Source organism: Panulirus ornatus, chromosome 57 (assembly GCF_036320965.1).
Source record: "Panulirus ornatus isolate Po-2019 chromosome 57, ASM3632096v1, whole genome shotgun sequence".
Classification (NCBI taxonomy): domain Eukaryota; kingdom Metazoa; phylum Arthropoda; class Malacostraca; order Decapoda; family Palinuridae; genus Panulirus; species Panulirus ornatus.
The window spans coordinates 4,923,849-4,942,608 of NC_092280.1; positions in this window are offsets into that span (position 1 = coordinate 4,923,849).

The following is an 18,760-nucleotide window of genomic DNA, read 5'->3' on the forward strand; positions in this document are numbered from 1 at the left end:
TGTGTAGACTTAATACCAAACAAGAAAATGTTTACATTTAGATTTCTTGTCTGACTAACCCGTATATACATATTTTTTTTCTATAGTTAGATTTCTTGTTTCATAAACCTGTATATACATTTTATTTCTATAGTTAGATTTCTTGTTTCATAAACCTGTATATACATTTCATTTCTATAGTTAGATTTCTTGTTTCATAAACCTGTATGATACATTTCATTTCTATAGTTAGATTTCTTGTTTCATAAACCTGTATATACATATTATTTCTATATTTAGTTAGATTTCTTGTTTCACAAACCTGTATGTACATTTTATTTCTATAGTTAGATTTCTTGTTTCATAATCCTGTATATACATTTTTTTTTTTCCTATTTTGTAGCGATAGCAAAGGTGTGGCGTACAGTTGGTGGGGATTTCCATGAACATTTTTTTACTTCTATTTCTGGCGTGGATGTTAAGGCTGAGCGATGAGGTCACGGTAACTTAGCATTTTTCTTTTCTTTTTTTCTGCTGCTTCCCAATATGGCAGACGCCATCATCCAGCCAGCGGTGGCATTCTCGTACGCTGGGTAGGTAACTTGACTGACCAGTCATGGTGGTGTGCACATGAGGGTTTGTTTACCGATGGGCTGGCTGGCTGTTAGGGTTAAGATGGACTTGTGAGAATTTTAGTATAGAATATAAGCACCGTAAGGGATATCAGAGTTAACTAACCCTTATGCCGCTTTATTTGTTCATCTTTCAGTAATCGTAACATAACATGTGGATGTTTAAAGCTTTATAAAATGATAAATATTAATTCTTTATGGATAGTCGTACAACCATCACTTACTGATAGCCTTTATCTACAAAAAGTTTACGTTACCCATGTGTGAACAAATTGTAATGTTCATATTGCAATGTACCGATTACTTGCTGTGCTTTCATGTCACATGAATTTTTTTGGTCATGACCGAATGAATTTCATATTTACGCTGTAAACACTGTATTGTGTATTGGATTGAGTTATATCCTGGTATTGGTGGTGGTAGTGTGTGTGTGGAATTACCAGCCCCACCACACGCGTGCTGTAATGCAATCTGAAATCATTCATTTTATTTTCCTTTTTTTATTTGTTTCTTCGTACAGTCGTAATTCTGGGGCTTCACCGTTAATCACAACCTCTGTGTTTACTGCCAGTTTCCCAGTAGAACACCATCAGTCCCATATTGTACGCTAAGAACGGGCTTCGGGGCCAAGTGTTTTTGATAAATACAAGAGTTAGCCATTAAAGGTACATACGTGACCATTGGGTAATATTGTCATTGCATGTTTATAAGTTTTCAAGGTAACATTTTGTGTGTGTGTGTGTGTGTGTGTGTGTGTGTGTGTTATCCGTTGATTTTTCCTCATTTGCTCATTTGCAAACACACTTTATTTAACCTAAAATTACGAGAATGATTCCAACGGAGTTTGCTAGTTAGACGCTTCGCCGAGTATAAACAAAGGGCGTAGCTCGTTTGGTCGAGCGTTGTGCGTTCTGATTGGTTGATTGCTCTCTGGTTGACTCATTGTTGAAGAAGGGGGATGATAGCCAAATGGATTATTCATTATATTTGGTGTTTTGTCCACCCGTGAGTGAGTCTGGGTGAGATGCAGCCGGGATGTGGCTGCTGTGTGGCATGAATCACTACCGTTTCCACTTTTTGTCGTATACTGAGGCTGACTCAGTGTACTACGATGGTGGACATAGATGTTTACTGATTATTGTGTTTGTCATCTCGAAGTTTCCAGTCTTGTGGACTGCATGCCATGGTCGTCATTAGCAGGTTCCTATATAACAACTGCCTAATAACTTCGCCTCTTTTTGATAATGACAGAGGGGCGTTAGGTACCCATTGTCAGCATAATGGTTACACCATTCAACACTCTCACAGTATTACTTTTTTCTTTTAATTGTTCAAGAGAAAAATAGATGTATATGTGTGTATGCTTGACTGTTTCAGTGATTTACAAATGAAACAATCATGTATGTTTCTTTATCATAATTTATTATCATTTCATTATTATTATCATTATTATTATTATTATTATTATTAGTAGTAGTAGTAGTAGTAGTAGTAGTAGTAGTAGTATCTCGGTAAATGAATATAATGATTTGTTTAATCTGACGAAACTTCCTTGATTCCATCAGCTTATTTTTTCTGTCAACTTTAAAGATTAGTTAATTCATTTAGAAAAAAAAAAAAGAATGGTAGCATATTTCATAATAAACTTTCTTTTGTACAACAGCTGTATCCAGTTTTTGTGAATTTAATCATTATTAATGATATTTAACATTTCAAATAACTGAAAAAGAATTATTTGATATTATTTAACATTCGAATGATAAAAAAAAAAAGTCTTCGTAAATTATATGACATTCAGTGATGCTGAAGTGACCCCTAATATACAACAGACACAGTATGTGGAAAATCACGAACATTTTGCATACTTGAGGAAAATAATGAGTTCTTGCAATACTCCTTTTCCATCATTATCTTTGAGGGGGTAGTGATTCGTGCCTGCTTCCCTCTACCAAATCTTGGGAACGCCCGAGTACTATATAAAGTTGATAGGACGAGACTTATCTATCCTGGGCACGCCCTCATAAGTCCTTGATTCTATAAGACCAGAACTGAGTTCAGTCAAGGTTTTGACAGGCATCAGAATGCAGTGGTTTTAGCATTACCTTGAACACTTGAGAAAGGTGTTCAGAGGTCTTTAGATTTGGGTGACAGTCACCATGGCCTTCTTAATGACCCCTGGTAGTTGATAGGCCTAACGACAGAACAACCAACCAGCCTCAAACGAGGTCAACCTTCCACTTAATCACCTTGGACACAGAAGACATATGGTCCTTATCTTTTTGTATATTACTCCTTTACTGATTTTATGATAACAGTGGATAATGTTAACTTATATACATACATATTGTTAATACGCTGTGGAGTCTTCAGGTTACATTATCAGTGTTTATCCCAGTTTGTTAACAGTTAGGGTAAAGGAGATATAGGCGAGAGCGTAGCGTACTGTGAACAGGCTGACTTGGGTTAACTGGCCACGTTGGTGAAATGCTATGGCCAAGAATGCCAACCTGTCCACTGCCATCCCACCGGACGGGGTGAAAGTTGAAGCTTAGGCCGAAGGAATGTCGACGACGATATTCTTCAGTAGTTGGGTCAAGATCGTCGCTTGGTCCTAGTGCTAGGCTGCAAGGGAGGCGTTCTGGAGGGAAAAGTTGAGCGAGGTGCACTAGGCTGCGGGGGAGGAGTTCGAGTGGGAGAAGTTGAGTGAGGTGCACTAGGCTGCTGGAGAGGAGTTCTGGTGGGAGAAGTTGAGCGAGGTGCACTAGGCTGCGGGGGAGGCGTTCGTGTGGGAAAAGTTGAGTGAGTGCACTAGGGTGCAGGGGAGGAGTTCGTGTGGGAAAAGTTGAGTGAGGTGCACTAGGCTGCGGGGGAGGAGTTCGTGTGGGAGAAGTTGAGTGAGGTGCACTAGGCTGCGGGGGAGGAGTTCGTGTGGGAGAAGTTGAGTGAGGGCACTAGGTTGCAGGAGAGGCGTTCGGGTGGGAGAAGTTGAGCGAGGTGCACTAGGCTGCAGGGGAGGAGTTCGGGTGGGAGAAGTTGAGTGAGGTGCACTAGGCTGCAGGGGAGGAGTTCGGGTGGGAGAAGTTGAGTGAGGTGCACTAGGAGGCTGCAGGGGAGTTCGGTTGGGAAAAGTCGAACTGAAGTGTTGTCACTGTACATTTACAGTTCTGTACATATATTCCCCTCGACTGTCTGTAGAAATCGGTTACTTCAAATAGGAGATTTGCAGAACAGAATCAGTACTCCAGCAGCAGTAAAAATGTTTCCCACGGTAGTCAGGTATTGTTAAGTCTAGGCACAATTGGCACAACTAAAACAAAACTTAATTTTGGCTCAAGAAAATATAGCTAGAAGTTGTGGTTTTGGATCACCTAACTAGTTCTGGCCAGTCAGTTTTAAAGACACGTACGTAATAACAAATGTTGGTATGAGTGTAAAATTAGTAAACCGTCATCACAGCAAATAATTTTCTTTTTTAACTTATGCAAACCATACTTACATGAGTTTACACGAAAAAGACAGGCAACAGGAGGCCTGATTGGCCCACGACTGGGTTGTCTAGCAAAGAAAAACGTCTAAATGATTAGCTTTGGTTTAACAGATTCTTGGCCTGTGCAAAACTAAGAAGTAATAAAACGAATTGAAATATTATTTTATTGATTAGTGACATTTTCCTCTCCCATAGATTGTATGCACTGGTCTGCCCCAGACTGACTTAGTGTTCATTCCGTTGGTAGTTGAGAAAGGTCTGCTGTACTGGAGTGTGATTGCGTGAATGTGGAGGAAGTTGGAAACGACAGAATATTATCAGTTTGCCAGTATTTTTTCTTTCTTTGTTTGTGGAAAATCTTCCAATATCGTATTGGAATTCACTTCACGTCCCTCCAGACTTCGACGGTCTTTCAGTGTCGTATTGAAATTCACTTTGCGTTCTACAAGTATATTTTCCCCAGCAGTCAACATGCTGGCAATCGCGTGCAGTTTTTTTTTTTGTTTTGTTTTTTGAGGAGCTGAGTGTTCACATTAGAGCGTCAAATTGGTTATGATATTTCTACACCAGTGGCAACCTTTGGGTTAAGGTTTACTCAGGAATCAACTGATTCTTCGATGTGAAAATCGAAAGTAATAATTTTTTTAAGTGGCTTGAATCTATTTGAAGAAAACAAGTGAGATTTTTAGGTCGATATGCCCTTTGATACCATAGGGAGAGTGGAGATCTTGATTCCATATGTACTTTTGTACCAAGATGCATCTGAATTGTTCTTGAATATCTGTTTTGTGTGTATTTTGATGGTGTTAAGAATGTTGCCTTGCATGTAACACCGTTGTATTGCTCGTAGTCTCACACCATCTGAACCATGCAAGCTATGGACTTGACAAGATTCACATTACATTTACTTATTCATACTTACGTGATTGGTCAAGACAAAGTCATAAAACAAGATATGACCGAGTTACCGGAGTGTCCAGTCTGTGTTAGACTGTATCAGAAGCTGACAGCCAAGAAGCCTATCCCCCCCCCCTCCCCCTCGCCCAGTATTGTTAAAGTACAAGTTTTACAACACTTACCACCATGCATGGACAACCATCTTGTTCAGGCAGGATGCTATACAGCTGGTGCCAGTTGACAATGGTGGACCATTAAGATTACTTGAATTCTAAGTTACGTTAGGTTAGGTTAGGTTTTTCGTGTTCGCTTGGTCGTATATTTACGTTAGGTTAGGTTTTCCTTGAGCTGTAGGCATGTCCAGCGAGACCTGTTATTATATACACGCACTTGAAGCACGCGAAGCTAATAAAAGACAGATGCATTTCATCGTGAATAAAGGGGGAGATGTTTATTCATTAATGATGAAATTGATTGATGTGCTGCTAACACTGTCGTATCTCAGGAAGGTCGTGTTCATATCTTCCAGGCATACCACATGATGTGCTTCAGTTAAGAAAACGGTAATGGGTTACGTCCCCGCCCTATTTAGAACCTACATCAACAGCCATACAGCTGACCTCTGTCTCTAAGGCGTGGATCACAGAGCACCCCCTTCCTTCGTCTTGGTTGCGCCAGACCCACACGAAAGGTTCCTGTCTTCTGCTATGTGATCCTCACTTTACCCTCTGGGATGATGCCTCCAGACTCCTGCACAGTCACCTCCAATTCTCTTGATTTTAATAGGGAGTTTAAAGGAGGAGAAGAGGAGGGACAGGACGAAGGAATAATTTGAAATGGAAGATAGTGTTGAAGAGCACATAGGTATATATGGTGTAGTATTTGTGATGTGTTAGGGTGTTTTTCTTTGAGTAGTTTTGTTGCCTTAATTCTATATCCCCTGGCAGATTTAGGGTGTATATGTAGTGACGATTTTTCTTTATGGTTTTTGCGAAAGGACGTGAGTTAAGGTAAACTATGTGAACTTTACTGATAGCAAGGCAAACCCATTAGAACTGTATGATTATGTATCAGTAAATATTATGTATCTTCAATAGACGTTATCCTTAAGAAACTCATAATGAAACGCCTGAAACCTATTACATAGTAAACATTCATATCAGTAGTAAAACAATTTTTTGTCAAGATTGTTTAAGTTACCGCTTAGGAGGTACTACAGAAAATGGATAAAGGCAAACTAAAGTAAATTGAAATATTTCTCATCGCGGCCAAGGTAGTATTTACGGCCCTCATTGTACTTAACGAAACTGTAGAGTTCGTTAGCAGTATGATGATAGAGGGGCCGGTCGGGCCTCAGACCTGGACCAATGCGTTGATCCAGTTATATATTTTCGTAATGGACAGCTGTACCAGCTCACAGATCCACTGGTTTGCAAAACTGTTCCTTCATGACGCCTCTGCTTACAGGGGACTCCCCAGTGATGTAATATTCTCTCATGTTCCCTTAGTGCACGTTCAGCTTTCAGCAGTTCAGCTCTCTCATTCCCGCTTTCATTTTAGTTAATTTTTAGAATTTACTTCGAAATATTCTTTTCATTCTTGTCGGTCTGTGCGAGTGTGTTACTGAGAGTGATTGTTGAAGGCTCTGTTGTGAGAGAGTGTTAAAGTGAGAGTGTATATGTTGTGTGAGTGTGTTACTGAGAGGGATTGATGAAGGCTGAGTGTGTGTTATGAGAGGGTGTTAAGGAAGTGTGTGTGTGTGTGTGTGTGTGTGTGTGTGTGTGTGTGTGTTAGTGAGAGTGATTGTTGAACGCTGTTATGAGAGAGAGAGTGTTAAGGTGAGAGTGTGTGTGTATAAGTGTGTTATTGAGAGAGTGTGAAGGTTCCTGTCTCCGGTGGGTGGTGTCCTTGTTATTGTCGGCCTGGGCCTCCTAGTGGTTTACCGCCCAGGGTCCCGCGCGTCCACGGGTGACCGACACCGTGTCCTGGGGCGGCGTCCTCGCCCGCTACCTGTAGAAGGAGCCAGCGAAGAAGTCCAGCCAGAGAACACCACCCGTCGTATTTGAGACATAATAACTGGAACCAATCCTTTTTATCGTGATCGGATGATTACGTAAACACTATCCAGTCCATTTATAAAAGAGCCTTCTAGACGTACATCTACACAGATAGATGACTGCAGCTGGGCTGACAGTGCATGAAATTCATGAGCTCTGCCATGAGAGACGCCAGCAACAGTGTTCCCCCACATCTCCCCCCGAAACCCCTTGCTCAGATCACAAGCCCAAGTTGATATCAAAGAGTCAGTATTGACGGCCGTTATCACATCAACACCACCACTGAACATACTCCACCACTGAATTGTATACACACATTAGTCCCTGCCTTAAACCACTGTTGTGGCTGGCTGGCAGTTCTAGTGTAAGACCTGCTCACGGATTTTTTTTTTTATACAAAGACTTGAGGTCAATATCTAGGCATCCACGCCCCAAACGCGTACTTTATGCTATGCTTATGGACCTTAGAAGTTGAAAACTACAGGATAGAGTTCGCGATTCTCTTTCCTCGCAGACAGTATCAAACTCGCTTCAGTGTGATTGTGGTATACGTGTGTGTCCACAACTCCACGATACAGGCGTAGCCCAATTACCATTAATGGATCTTAGAAGAGTCCAGTTTCTCTGGATTCCATGACCTATGTGCTTAGAATGCATGATAATGTAAAAGAAATGTTGCCTTCAGTGATGGAGTTGATTTCCTTCACCCAATCATTTCGGAAGAACAGGAAGAAGATGTTTTATACTGGAGGCGAAGTGAGGCCAAATGTAAGGTCATCGTCCACCATCATGATATGCAAGAGGGACCATCATATATATATATATATATATATATATATATATATATATATATATATATATATATATATATATATATATATATATATACAGGATCAGGGGACACCTTGATGTTGTTATCGCCAGACTCAGGCTGGGTGTGTGTGTGTGTGTGTGCGCGCGCGCGCGCTTCTCTTCCCCCTGTTGATAATGAACAGACCAGATGTAAACATCTCCAGCACAGGTACTCCAACACCCTGCAGCATTATGTACTTAACTGCTGTACTCCAACACCCTGCAGCATTATGTACTTAACTGCTGTACTCCAACACCCTACAACATTATGTACTTAACTGCTGTACTCCAACACCCTGCAGCATTATGTACTTAACTGCTGTACTCCAACACCCTACAACATTATGTACTTAACTGCTGTACTCCAACACCCTGCAGCATTATGTACTTAACTGCTGTACTCCAACACCCTGCAACATTATTTACATAACTGCTGTACTCCAACACCCTGCAGCATTATGTACTTAACTGCTGTACTCCAACACCCTACAACATTATGTACTTAACTGCTGTACTCCAACACCCTGCAGCATTATGTACTTAACTGCTGTACTCCAACACCCTGCAACATTATGTACTTAACTCTACCCCAACATCATGCAGCATTATGTACTTAACAGTGTTAAAATCAATGAGTTTACAGATTATTCTTACCGAACATTACAAGATGTGTGTCAACACGTCATCTATAACAAAGTGCTACTTAGGGTGCTGGGAAGAAGTACCGTAACTGCTTGTTGTAAATAGTTGACCTTGCTATATAGCTTGATACGTAATCCAGTCATTGTTCCTCATTTCCTGTAAGCAGATCGCCAACTACGGATACTGTTAAATAATTCATTCAGATCTTCCCAATCCTTGTGGATACTTTGCTCATTGTGTCATCTATAATGTAATCCAGTCGCCAGATCTGCCCAATCCTTGTTGACATTTTTCTCATTGTGTCATCTATAATGTAACTGAGTCATTGAGTCTCAGTCCCTTAGACGTATGGTGCACTCGAAGTCCTCTTTAGCGCCTACGCCTTCAGGATGGGGTAGGAGGGCTTCAGATGAGTAGGAGGCCTACAGGAAGGGTAGGAAGGCTTCAGAAAGGGTAGGAGGCCTTCAGGATGGGTAGGAGGGCTTCAGGATGGGTAAGAGGGCTTCATGATGGGTAAGAAGGCTTCAGGAAGGGTAGGAGACCTTCAGGAAGGGTAGGAGACCTTCGGGAACGGTAGGAGGCCTTCAGGATGGGTAGGAGGCCTTCAGAAAGGGCAGGAGGGCTTCAGGATAGGTAGGAGTGTGCAGCAAGTCGGCCGCTCTGCCACATAAAAAAAACTGGTATTAGATCCGTCGACGTCCGCCACCAGCGAGCGGCATTGTCGGAGCCTCCGCCTCGGCCGTGAACCCCTGCATCCGCTCGGTGGTTTTTGCGTGTCGGTGGAGGCGAAATGGTGGGGGAAGTGCGTGTCCCGTCAGAAGGAGGATCCACCTGGTATTCCTCCCCGTAGCACCTGCAGGATGTGCCGAAGCTGCCGCGGGACTTGGCGAGGCTGCCGCGGGACTTGGCGCAGCTGCCGCGGGACTTGGCGAAGCTGTCCCGTGGCTTGGCGAAGCTGCCGCAGGACTTGGCGAAGCTGTCCCGTGGCTTGGCGAAGCTCTGTCGGACCTGTTGTCTCCTCGCTGCCACGGGAACCCCACCAGGTCGCCTCACTCCTCCGCCGTCCTCCGTAGGTCGGCCCCCTTGACTCCCAACTCGCCGCCGCCAGGGTCGCTCACTTCCTCACTCCTCCACAAGGTGTCCCTCACGTCTCCCCACCCACGTCTCATGGTCTCCTACGCTCTCTACATCTCGCCTGGTTTATCCTATGGGTCTCCTCCAAGACTCCTCAGTGTTCTCTGCGTTCTCCAGGTCACCTCACCGTCTCCAAGCCTCCCAGGTCATCTCGCATCTTACCATACCAGGTCATGCCCCTCAACCAACCGAAATAGGTAATAAGTAACTTCGAATTTCTCTGTCCTTGGTTTCCTTGTGGCCATTGTCGTCTGAATTGAAGTGGGAGGAACAATGCATATTGACTGAGATTCGTTAATGAATTCCGAAGCATTTCATTAGCACAGAGACAACGTGCAATGATGTGAACTTATAAAGGCCTTTCCTCGTGGAAGAAAGCAGTGTAATTAATATGCAAGAATGCCATGCTTATACGAAAAAAAGATATCAGTTATGTACGAGAGCCTTGCCAATGTAGAAATGATCATTGTACAACAAGGAGAAGTGAGGTACATTCATGGAACAGCAGAAGGATTTAGAACTTAAGATACAACGTTGAAGTCGGCTCCAGAACCCATGACTAGCAGGTATTCAACGAGCCCAGGCAGTGCAAACAAGTTTATTGCTCGTACGGCCGCTGTCATGAGCGCGCACTGCTACACACACGCCCTTAGGTAAACTCTCTCTCTCTCTCTCTCTCTCTCTCTCTCTCTCTCTCTCTCTCTCTCTCTCTCTCTCTCTCTCTCTCTCTCTCTCTCTCTCTCTCTCTCCCAGTCGAGTCGCATGCAAATCAGCACTCGTCGTCCACCACGCTAATTGACTCTCAACAAATTGGTGTTTGTCAGCCATTGCTCCTCAGGTTAATTTTGTGGCCTTTGTTTTTTTTTAACTTTTCCTAATTGCTGGATCGTGATTTTTTTTTTCGTATTACCGCCAGAGAACATGACTTTGGACTTTGTTCCCCAACAGTTGAGTGGAAAATTTAAAAATGAATAAAAGATTATGCTTAAATCCTTAAAAGTAACGTGAATATGAAATATAACATTGTTCTTGATTATACAAAATAACGAACATTGGTTTTAAGGTATATTTAAGCATGCAATATGTATTTTTATTTATATCAAGAATATGAATATAGTACTTATCATATATATATATATATATCATACGAACCTCCAACAACCAGGATCGAACCCGGGACCCCTGTGCAAGAGGCGGGAAGTCTAACCGTTAGGCTATAGGCCTGTCTAATAGTAAATAACTATTCGAATACTATGCACTCGAATACCCTTCGTTTCACGTTGGTGAGCAACGGGGTCTACACCGGTCATTTCCCAACAGGCGCACACACACATATATATATATATATATATATATATATATATATATATATATATATATATATATATATATATATATATATATATATATGAAATGATAATAGGTTTCCCTTAGTATTAAAACGAATGTAAAAATACCATAATCCTAAATATATTGTTCGTCAATAAAGTATTGGGATATTCAAATATTGGAGGAATTCCCCAGACAATATTATTTTACGTTTGGGTTGGAATGCAAGACGAACAGACATGTACCTGACATACCACTAGACAGAAGCAACAGTTACAGGGAAATTAATTATCCAACGAGCAGTTGTTGCGTAAGACAACACGTCGAAGGAAAGATAATTAATTAATTATGAGGCGATTGAAACTGTATGATAGTTTTCCCGCGTCCTTTCCTCATTCGTTGAAGGTCTGGCAGCATGACTTCCGGGTTGGCGGACGCCCGCGCGCATCTCAACATCCTGGATGTTTTATGGTTTATTTATATCTCGAATGTTTGCTCAGAGTGTTTATATGAGGGACGGGGTAATGTTGATCCTTGTAAAAGAAAAATATCTGGTTGATACGTTGCCGCCCATCCGCCACTGAGGTACTTCCTCCCTCGGCCCAAGGCCAGTGAAAATATGGTGTAGCCTCTCAGTGTGAAAATTCGAGATTATTGTCTCGTAGCGTCAAGTGCAGTGCGTTTTGTGGCGCATGTACAGCAAAACTGACGTCAGAGTTACAATCACAGCCCCTCCCTGCCAAAAAAAATTACACCCCAGAAAGTAATTACCGTGTCATTAAGATTAATATACTTCCGGTTCGAGAGATGATAACCTCGGAGTTGCCATCCACAATAGTACTTTCTACTTTTTTTTTTCCCTTGTGAAGTTTTGGTATATTGTGATCACGATCAAATAGGCCAGACGATCACTACTGTATTTCAGTGGGGAAACAGATCTTACGTAGTTTTTTTTTTTTTCCCCTTCGTGAGCGAATGTTTGATGTTTAATCTTGTCAGTTGAGTGAAAAACACACTTGGTGAATTGAACACGCGCGCGCGCGCGCGCCGGAATGACCACCACCAGGACCTTGGCTGACGTGACCCCCTTGGATCTTGAGGTCACGGTGAGGTGGAGGAAGAGGTCACCAGTGAGTCACGGGACACGGAGGTGGACTGACCAAGGATGGCACACGCTCACCAACCCGCAACGAAGTCGACCGACCGATGAATAATAATTAGATATGCCTTCGATGGAACACCACAGTCTCGTCTTAACGAGACGTTCCCACTTGCTAGATAATGCATTCCATTTAGCCTTTGGGTTGAGAGGTAATGATATATTGATAATGAATGCCTTAGATGCAGTTGTGTGAATTGCAGATCCTCTAGGGGCCGATTTAATCGACAGAGATGATGTAGGTGATGGGTTGGTGATGGTGGTGGTGGTGATAGTGGTGGTATTGTTGGTGATGGGTTGTCGATGGAGTGGGTAATGGTTGTGTCGATGGTGTGGGTTATGATAGTGATGGTTGTGTCGATGGTGTGGGTTATAATGGTGATGGTTGTGGCGATGGTGTGGGTTATAATGGTGATGGTTGTGGTGATGGTGTGGGTTATGATGGTGATGGTTGTGGTGATGGTGTGGGTTATGATGGTGACGGTTGTGGTGATGGTGTGGGTTGTGATGGTGATGGTTGTGGCGATGGTGTGGGTTATGATGGTGATGGTTGTGGTGATGGTGTGGGTTATGATGGTGACGGTTGTGGTGATGGTGTGGGTTATGATGGTGATGGTTGTGACGATGGTGTGGGTTATGATGGTGATGGTTGTGGTGATGGTGTGGGTTGTGATGGTTGTGACGATGGTGTGGTTAATAATAGAGATGGGTGCTTCCTTCCCCCCTCTTGCTACCATATGCACCGCCCACCACCACCACCTAGTCTTAACTCACAACAACAACAACAACAGCAACAACAACAACCCCACCCCACCACCAGTTGGGCCACGTCGACCATATGAGTGAGTGTGCGCGTGCGTGCCTTGCGGTCTCCTCTGATTGAACTCAGACTTTACCGTTATGCAAGCAGGAACAGGTTGATTGTATCGGCCGTGCGTGGCACGTCCAATACTCCAGCAGGATTACAGCGGCCAGATCATTTTGACACAAGTTGTAAGAGATAAAGTTGGTTCGTTACGTAGGCGTACGGTCTTACCATTTCATAAAGCCATTTATTGGATGCCGTAGGTGGATACAGTCTCAGAATTTCAGGTAATGTTAGTTTGAATATGTTTTACCTACAGCCTAGCATGGAAGCGCCAACAGTGCCTGTAACCTAGCATTGAAGCGCCAACAGTACCTGTAACCTAGCACCGAAGCGCCAGCAGTACCCGTAACCTAGCACCGAAGCGCCAACAGTACCTGTAACCTAGCGCCGAAGCGCCAGCAGTACCCGTAACCTAGCACCGAAGCCCCAACAGTGCCTGTAACCTAGCACCGAAGCGCCAACTGTACCTGTAACCTAGCATTGAAGCGCCAACTGTACCTGTAACCTAGCACTGAAGCGCTAACAGTACCTGCAGCCTAGCATGGAAGCTCCAACAATGCCTGTAACCTAGCACCGAAGCGTCAACAGTACCTGTAACCTAGCACTCAAGCGCCAACAGTACCTGTAACCTAGCACTCAAGCGCCAGCACTGCCTGTAGCCTAGCACTCAAGCGCCAGCAGTACCTACTACAGCCTAGCACTCAAGCGCCAGGAGCCTAGCATTGATGACAACTCGTAGTCCACACTGATCTTGTTACTTTCTCCGTGCACGTTTTACTTGACACACTTCACGGGCGATGGCAAATTGCTATGCGTACTGCCTATTCAGGGTTATCCGCGCGCTTGCTCAATATACATCTATTTTTTTTCTTTAACCCTTGATTGATTATTGAACTTTTGATCAACACCCTAGTACCGTGTTCGACAGCTTCTCTGTCTAGTGCAAGGTTGGCGAATGCATCAGGCTAATTATGCTTGCAAGAGAGACTTTGAGGGGGAGGGGGGGAAATTCACAGTAGTTTGAATTGAATCGCTCTATCAATAATGCTGTCGTGTCTCTGTCTGGCTTCGTAGACCAACAAGTTACATTCTGATCTCAGGATATGTCAGGCTAGTAGTGAGGATCAATGGCTTCGTAGACCAACAAGTTACGTTTTGATCAAATTCTGATCTCACAGTATATGAGATTAGTTAGTCGTGAGAATCAGAGATGACGCACTGTTAAGTTGAACTTTTCTGCGAGTTTGCGAGCGATGAAGATGGCGCACAGTTCTGTTTACGATTTAGATGTATACCTTGAGTGTCTCCAAGAGTTGATGGGTTATGATAATCTACAGGTCAAATGTATATGGTTTGTATAAATGACGTCCCATGATAGGTGCATGGTCGGTCGACGGGGAAATGAAACACGATAAGCTCCCAAGTGCACTTTCGTGTGATAATCACATCATCAGGGGTTGTGGACCGGACTTGCACTGCAGTTTCTCCATGATTTACCTCTACCCATAGATAACCACTCCAGGTCAGGGCCACAGATCCTCGTCAACTAAAAGTGACGCTAAAAAGAAGAAGAAAAAAAAGATCTTATGTCTGTAGTAACTGGACGGAGGCCGAGGCGATGGTTAGCGTCCCCGTGGCATATGTGCTACGCCTGGCTTGGCTTGTGGGGTCGGAAGATCTTCGATACAATCATCGCCCCGCCCGCTCGGCCCGCCCGCCCCTGACAGTAGTTAAAGCAGAGAGACTGACTGAGAGTCGTTGCCTAGCATGTTGCTCAGGGCACAAGCACGAGTCCACGACCCAGGCACCCACACGGTGTGACTCACACGCCCTCTACCAGACGTGGTGAGTCACGACTCACACACCACACGTAGTGAGATGTAGTATCTACATGGGAGTACAAATAGTAATGCCAGAGAACAGAAGACATGATTGCTTACGAGAAGGTTGTGTGCATGAAGATGGTAGCCATCTTGCATTCGTGATCTATATAGATGGAGAATATGATGAAGCTGAATGGGTCTCCACTCGCTACCAGAATAGAGGGAGACAGGATAGTAAAGCAGAAGGCTCCTTCCCGCCCACCACTACAGGATAGAGACAGGATGGTAAAGCAGATTGCTCCTCCCCACCCACCATTATAGATGGAGAAAGGATAGTAGAGCAGAAGGCTCCTCTCCACCCACCGCAATAGATGGAGACAGGACAGTAAAGCAGAAGGCTCCTTCCCGCCCACCACTACAGAGACAGGATGGTAAAGCAGATTGCTCCTCCCCACCCACCACTATAGATGGAGACAGGATAGTATAGCAGAAGGCATATCAGCCAGCAGGAAATTATCTCAGAGGGAGGAGCATGTAATATGGAGTTGTGGAAATTAAACCGGGAGATATGATTACAGCGGCCACATACTCTACGAATTCTCTGGATGGAACCACTCACAAAAAGTTAGAATAATAAGTATTTTATTTCCAGTTATAGATAAGATAATTGATTAATGACACCGCAAAAGTATTAACCTAGCCTTGTATTAAATGACAATCTCTGATGGTACTGTATTCATGTCTAATGTTGCCTTGATGGTAAAGAAACCTTTGACAAGGATTGTATGAAGTCTGTATCCTTAATAACTGTTTCTAATTATTAGATAATTATGTAATGTGAACACAACATAGTGATATTCTGTTATGGAAAATGGATTGAAGTATTTCCGTACATCTTCTTAGTGTTTATATCTGCGGGATAGAATTAGTTTGGCTGCTCCTCTTTGCATTTATTCTAACTTTTCTTGGCCTTAGATGAAGCTTGGTGGTGACCAGACCTGAACCGAGTATCGTAAGTGAAGTCTGACTAGGGTATTGTAAAGAGTAAATGTTATGTCTTTCGTTTTAACTGTTTGTGATTTCTGGGTATTAAAGATACCTATGCTTCATTATGTGTGGCTCTTACGTAATTCTTTTATCTTTTATCTAGCAATAGATTTAAAAAAAAAAGACTCGAATATCCAGGTTTAATTTCTGTATTATCAAAAAAGGCTTTGATTTGCCTTTGTGTAATTTGAAGGTCATTTACCAGGGAATCGCTATGCATAAATGTTTGTGAATCATTACTTTAACTTGACCTCGTTTGGGTTGAATTTCCTCATCATACCCTGAGGTGTTAATGGTGAATACTTGATTTATATAAATGATATGAATTATGGACTCGGGCTGTCTTATGTTACCACGTGCGTGGCACTGAGCCAGTCTGATGTTTCGCAATTTAATACTGCCTGTGTTGTCTGTCTGTCTGTCTGTCTGCCACTATATCGTCCACCTGCAGACTCAGTATCCAAAGCTGTTTGGTGTGATTGTACATATTTCATGTAATATTTATGGAAGTGTTTTTTTCTTTTTGGCTTGGAACGCAAGAGTGGGGTAGCCACTTGTTTACCAAATGGCGTCCTAGCTACGTCTCTTCGTTGCATATCAAATGACTGGGGATAGGGGATTAAGAATACTTCCCACGTATTCCCTGCGTGTCGTAGAAGGCGACTAAAAGGGGAGGGAGCGGGGGGCTGGAAATCCTCCCCTCTCGGTTTTTTTTTTTTTTTTTTTTCCAAAAGGAGGAACAGAGGGGGCCAGGTGAGAATATTCCACAAAGGCCCAGTCCTCAGTTCTTAACGCTACCTCACTAATGCGGGAAATGGCGAATAGTTTAAAAGAAAAGAAAGATATATATATATATATATGTATATATATATATATATATATATATATATATATATATATATATATATATATATATATATATATATATTCTTTATTTTTTTGTATCTCTCCTGATGATGATGTGATTATTACACGAAAGTGCATTTGGGAACTTATCGTGTTTCATTTCCACGTGGACTGGTGTGTGTGTGTGCATATATATATATATATATATATATATATATATATATATATATATATATATATATATATATATATATTTCATACTATTCGCCATGTCCCGCGTTAGCGAGGTAGCGTTAAGAACAGAGGACTGGGCCTTTGAGGGAATATCCTCACCTGGCCCCCTTCTCTGTTCCTTCTTTTGGAAAATTAAATAAAAAACGAGAGGGGAGGATTTCCAGCCACCCGCTCCCTCCCCTTTTAGTCGCCTTCTACGACACGCAGGGAATACGTGGGAAGCATTCTTTCTCCCCTATCCCCAAGGATATATATATATATATATATATATATATATATATATATATATATATATATATATATATATATATATATATCATATTTAGTCGCTTCTCCCGCGTTAGCGAGGTAGCACAAGGTGGCCCAACCCACCCACATACTATGTATACATATAGACACCCACACACGCACATATATTGTACATACCTATACATTTCAAGGTATACATACATTTACATGCACAGACATATACACGTGTACATATTCATACTTGCTGCCTTCATCCATTTTCGCCGGCACCCCGCCACACATGAAATGGCACCCCTCCTCCCCGCGCGCGCGCTAGGTAGCACTAGGAAAAGACAACAGAGGCCAGAATCGTTCACGCTCAGTCTCTAGCTGTCATGTATAATGCACCGAAACCACAGCTCCCTTTCCACATCCAGGCCCCACAAAACTTTCCATGGTTTACCCCAGACGCTTCACATGCCCTGGTTCAATCCATTGATAGCACGTCGACCTTGGTATACCACATCGTTCCAATTCACTCTATTCCTTGCACGCCTATATATATATATATATATATATATATATATATATAGATGTATCTAAATAAAGAAAACGGTTATATTTACTGAACAGGATCTCGTATTATGGAACCACTGGTGATTTTCAGTTATTAATGCTTCTGAAAAAAAAAAAAATATAGCTTTTCATCCCCAGGTATAATTTTTGAGATATCTAAAAATCGAAGGAAGACTAATTATTGGAAATTTAAGGAGTATTATTGAATTTTTTTCGGGGTGTTGAATTCTGCGAACTGCCAATCATTTGGAACTTTGTTGAGCAGTTCAGTCATCGGAAATCCTGGTCGTCGGCTCGTTCCAGTGTATTAGAACAGGTTCGTCACCTGTTATGTGTTTTATTTTTGTAACGTCGTATAATATATATATATATATATATATATATATATATATATATATATATATATATATATATATATATATATATATATATATATATAAAGTTTTATCATACATATCTTTCAAGTATGAATGTGACAGTTGTTATGTGGTTGTATTTTATTATTGTTAATCTTATCATATATTTCAAGTACGATTGTGAATATATATATCTGGTATTCTAATTTCCGGAAAGACTGAGGTATGTTTGAAAATTGATGTATTGTTCAAACCGAGTGGAAATACTTGTTTAATGAGGTGCCATTTATTTTTTGAATGTCATTGTTTCATAAAACACGCTTAGGATTTTTTTATTAATTGGCCTTTGTATGTAGCGAGGATGTACGGGGGTTAAGTGGGTGTGCCTGGCGTCCCCACCATGTACGTGGTGGTGGTTGGACTCCAACGATGGTATTATATCCGGTACGGCACCAACCCCCATCCATTTTCATTTCCTGAATGCGCCCCCGCAGTTGTGTGGGTAATGTGTACACACACACAAACACACGCACACACACACACACACTTGGCAGGAAAGCGAGCGGGTTCGAACCAGTGTCTTGGGTTTCCTATCCATTTTCTGTGGCCGCCGC